This window comes from Capsicum annuum, chromosome 11 (assembly GCF_002878395.1).
Source record: "Capsicum annuum cultivar UCD-10X-F1 chromosome 11, UCD10Xv1.1, whole genome shotgun sequence".
NCBI classification, from domain to species: Eukaryota; Viridiplantae; Streptophyta; class Magnoliopsida; order Solanales; family Solanaceae; genus Capsicum; species Capsicum annuum.
Window position 1 is genome coordinate 30,114,650 of NC_061121.1, and position 5,542 is coordinate 30,120,191.

The window sequence follows — 5,542 nt, forward strand, 5'->3', positions numbered from 1 at the left end:
ATTTAGTTACTGCAATTTTGTTATGATTTGATTTAGGATCATAACAAGAAGCATCATGCACTTTGAAAGAAAACACACACACACTTATAGTCCAAAAGTCTTGGCTAGAAAAGTTTGGCTAGCAGAATCTTTTAACACTCAAAAATACGAAGTATTATGAGCTGCTTGATAGATTGAACATACCCACGAGAAGTTGCTTCCTATTGTGACTTTCTGGTATTTAGTATGATTAGTACCCCAATTCAAATATAATTCTTATTTTATAATTAAAGAAATAGGAAAAGTAAAAAAAATCATTAATATTTTTTGTTGCTCTTGTTGACACCTCATTTTGGCCCTCCCCAACTAAGTTAAATTTTGAGTTTCTTCGATTTTAAATAAAATTACAACATTTATTTTATCGGATACAAATTTTTCAAATTATTTAACTCGGTAATTTTGTCATTTTAAGTAGAGATTATACGTTTTCGTATTCGTATACACGAAATCATATAATTTTGTTACTTAATTAATTATTTTACAAATATTTAGATTTTAATCAAGGATTGTCTTGAAGATTAATTCAAATGGTTAAAATTTTAATTAAAATATAATTTTTTAAAAAAAATTAATTTAGTTGAAAATAATTTTTAATTTTATTAAATCAAGAAGCTCGAGATTAAAATAATTGTTAATTCATTTCAAATTTTAATTAAATTTGATCAATTTATTAAATTTGACCTCAATTGAATTCAAAATTGGTCACAATTGCAATTGGCTAATTGATATTCAATTTGATTAGAATTTAAATACACTCGACCTAAGTTTTAATTTAATTTAGGCTATTTTATTAAATCCTAAATCTACCCAAACTCCCTTCTTTACCAGCCCACAAACAACAACAACGCCTTCAGCCCAATTCAATAACCAAGCAGCCCACCAAACTGCCGCCCCAACAGGCCCAAATTTGCTGACCCGACCCATTATTTGCTTTTCTTCTTCAAACAACAAAACAACCGACAACAATATCAAAATAACATCCACAACAGTAAAAAGTTGTGTACAATTCCCAATAATGTACAATACAACAACCCAGCGATATTGACCCAAAAACGGCGAGCTGACACTGCAGCAACCCGCCCCTAAACGACAATAGCTTCTGCCAACCCGATTTCATCACCAACAATAAAATCCCGGATGGCCCTATTTACCATCTTACTCTCTCGGTAGAACCATCTATGGCCAAAAGTAAAAAACTTTCATCTTTTTCAATTTGAGATTCACCAATTTCGGCAAAAATTAATTTACCCCTTTGACCAACACAACCAATGTGTCTTTTCCTCATCTTTTCTACTGATTTCGAAGTACAAAGACGATTAATTATTTTTGTCTCACTATGAAATTCAAAAATCTCTCAAAAATCAGCTCAAATCCATTTTTCAAATCCGAAAACCCTAATCTTTCCCTAAATTTTCCTTATAAATAGATAGTAAGGGTTAAAAGGATAAAGGGGGAATTTTGGGAAAAAATTTGAAGATTTTGGGGGTACGTGAACTTAATCTTACGTACCCAAAATCTTCAAATAAGAAACTCTATCAAAAAAATCAATCCGACGAAAAATTGAATCTCCGGCAGGTCGAGGTCGAAGTTTCAGTGAAAGCAATTTAAATTTTGGTGGAATTTTGTTCGACTAAAAGCTCGTCATCCCTGTACCGCTGCCCAAAAATAGGTAATACTCTCTCTTTACTTTGTTTTGATAATTTGTTTTCCTTATGTATGTGTTGGAATTCAAGTTGGACATTTTCTTTGAGTTTGATCTCATGGAAAGCACGCATTTGCTTCAATGTGGCTTAATGTGGTATATGGGATCATTAATACATGAAGGACTCTATGTTTTCATCAAACTAAAAAAGTTATTTAAAAGTTGTGGCTTAATGTAGTATATGAGAGCTTAATGTTGTATATAGGATTATTGCTAGATGAAGTTGTTTAAAGTTGCTTAAAAAATTGTGGCTTAATGTTGTATATATGAGATTAATGTTGTATATGGAATTATTGCTTGATGAAGTTTTTTAAAGTTGGTTTAAAAGTTGTGGCTTAATGTTGTATATGGGAGCTTAATGTGGTATATGGAATTATTGCTCTATGTTTTCATCAAACTAGAATTTAAAGTTGTTGTAAAAGTTGTGGCTTAATATTGTATATGGGAGCCTAATGTTGCATACAGGATTATTGATATATGAAGTTCTCCATTAAACCATTCTTGCGCTCCTTCCTATTAGGATCGGTTATCATTTGATTGCGTCTTTTTTTTTGTGTGTTAATTTCTGAAATTGCAAGATGATGTTGTCAAATGTCTATCAATCAAAGTGATGTTCCTTTTTTTTCTCTCTTTTCTTATTTTTACTAATCTAGATCTCTTTTTTTTTTCTTTTGCATGAAACCCCTCACCGAGTCCAAAGTAATCCAATCCTTGCATCACTTCGGGCAAAGCCCAATGATTCAAGTCAAAAAGTGGATTAATGTGCAAAAAAAAAATAGCTGCTGGTATACACTGATATATGCCACGTATATGGGCTGTACAGGTCAAAATTGGCTGGTATATGCCCATATATTATGCGTAATGAAAATGGGAAGCAAGTATACGAAGATTTATATAATGATATATAGTATTTATACACAAAAACGTGGAGAAAAATGGCTGTAGTATACAGCTGATATACATGGAAAATGGATTGAAAATCCATGGAGTTTAGGCCCAAAAGCTGGGCAGCCCATTAATGGGCAAAAGGGCCCAATTAACTCTTTCTTTATTTCCACTTACTTATTTGTATTTACTTGAGCATTCTAACTAATTAATCTAGATAATCCCCTAAGGCGTTACTATTTTATTTTATCACAGATTTTAGTCAATTCGTAATTCTCTCACCTAATGTATCTCGTCTAAATGAATTAAAGTGGTTCTTTCGATTTCCATTCCTAAAAATAATCTTAAAGGAAAATTGTTAAGTATGTTATTTAAAATGGCATTTGTCTTACTCATATGACTAATAGCTTGTTTGGGTTAAAATAATTTCCTTCAAACCAAGAAAAATTACTTTTTCGCTCAAATTCTAATTTTTCATAATTGATTAAATACTTTTAACATGATATTCCTTTAACATTTTTCAAATATGTTATTTAGAACAAATTGACCTTTTATAATAATAATGAATAATAATAATAATAATAATAATAATAATAATAATAATAATAATAATAATAATAATAATAATAATAATAATAATAATAATATAATTCTCATTTTCCATAAAAAATATGCTTATTTCCTCTTTAAGTTCAAATGTGCAATCTAGTATAGATAGGTTTCTTAGGTTTCTTTTAAAATTCAATTAGATATTTCATAATTTCTCTATAAATAATTACAAATTAAATAGATATCTATCAATTAACATACTCTTTGACTTTTTTTTTTCTCAAATACCAACTTCTTGTGATTATTATGAATTAAGTAAGGTATTTCTCAAGTAAGATATTTATAATTTTTCTCAAATTAAGCGGAATATTTTATAATTTTCCTCAAAATTAGTATCGGATTAAGTAGAATATGTCGCAACTTTTTCTAATTCAAGTAGCATATTCCTCGTTTGAATAAATAAATGCCAATTTAAAATATGTAAATAACCCTTTTGCAAAATTAGTCACCTTTTTTAAGTTAGTCCAAAAAATGGTCTTTTGATAAACCGTTTTAAAATGGACGCTCCTAAGTCCCGTAAAAATCTTCTTAGAGCGTTAATTGAATCATTACTCAGTTTCTCTAATTTCAAAAATTTATTCTGTTTTTAAATCTTTGAAATTTCTTTAAGTTCTTTTTCTTGATATTTTTCTATAGAAATCAAGTTGTGACTCTATAAATTTTGTCAAAATTATTTCAAAATTTTCTTGAATCTTTCGAAATAGTTTAAAAGGGTCAAAACCATTTTCTTTAAAATTAAATTTAAAAAGGGATAAAATAGAAATGACGACTCTTCTAGGGATCTATCTAGGTGCTAACCAAGTATTTGGATGAACTTCTTTGACTAACTATTCGGGTTGTAATATTTAAATTGTTTGTTTGCTTATGTGTTTAAATTTTCACAAAGTTTAAATTATTGCATTTCATGTCATACTTCCGCATTCGAAATGTATAAATTGTTTGGGATTTCATGGAAGTCCCGGCCCCTATTGTTCAATTCCAAATCTAACGTAAAATATGATAATTTATTGGCACGTTAGGTGTCCGATGACTATTCGTATTTTCAAACCTAAGTCGTTGGCTTGGGAACCTGGTAAAAGCCCACTCTAAACACCTAGGATGGAGTGAAACCAAAACCCTCTTTTAGGCATGATCCTAGGACAACCTAGTACCCGAGAGAGTATTGGGCCTATCAGAAAACCTGTCCTGTGTCTATTGGCCTCGAGCCAATTACAGACAAATTATGTTTATGTGTTGAAAAAAATATATATCTGTTTAATCCAGTCAATTACCCTTTGGGGTAGGAGAAGGCTTACTTTTGTTTTCTTTCGTGTAGGAATGGCTCAATCATACCTTGTAGAAAATTCAAGATGGTTACCGAACCTGATAACTGCCTAAAAGTATGGTGGACTCATATGGGTGGAAAAGACAAAGAGATTGTTAGTACACATATCGGGCATTTACCTTTGCTTATAGAGATGGACGCTTGGCCTGAAATGATCCATATGCTAGCAATATTTTGGGATAATGACAACATAGTGTTTTGTTTTGGGAAAGTTAAATTGACCCCCACTATTGAAGAAGTAATGACTTGTTATAAGAACATCAATATGTATAGGAGAAGAAGGAGCGCACCCGACAAAAGTACTCTAGTCCCTATTGTATGGAACCATCAAGAGATCAAGAATGCCTTTGAAATCAACGATGATACCTGGTTAGGGGAATATGATGGAGATAACATACCTTTTTGTGATTTGTATCATCGGTTTGGAAAGTATAACGTTTTTGAGAAGTTTGGACACAAATTTAAATCAAAGTCAAAATTGAGGAAGAAAAGAGAATTTGCTTTCGCAGTGGGCTTGCTTGGAACTATGGTGTTCCCACAAGGGGAGAACAACTCCATTCATCCAAGAGTCATTATGGTGACGCACTCCATATTTTACGGAGTAGATTACAAAACTACTAAAGTATTCCACACTTTAGCTCCCATGATTGTCGCCGAAAGATATAGGGCTTTGGGAAAGTGTCAAGGTAGCCATCATTTCTTCCAAGGGTGCAATCTTATCTTGCAATGGTTGAAGATGAAGCATTTATTGAAAAATCCTAGAGTAGAGTAGTCGAACCCTCGAACAAGGGTAGATCTTTTATCATCGCATGACATTTAGTTGTCCTTACACAAGTTTAGGAGGATAGAATCTCCAAAATTTTGGTTCAAGGTTTTTAGGGAATTTAGAGAGGACAACGTTCAGTGGTATGTTAGATATCTTTTCCCCAGGAAGTACATCACTCGAGGAATCGAATGGCCTTTTTTTGTACCTCTAGGTCTTA

At 31.5% G+C, this 5,542-nt stretch overlaps 1 pseudogene; it reads right to left on the reverse strand.

Annotated features, from left to right (window-relative positions):
• LOC107846564 overlaps positions 1-1,324 on the reverse strand; it is a 138,540-nt pseudogene extending 137,216 nt beyond the window's left edge.
• Positions 1,325-5,542: the final 4,218 nt, after the last annotated feature.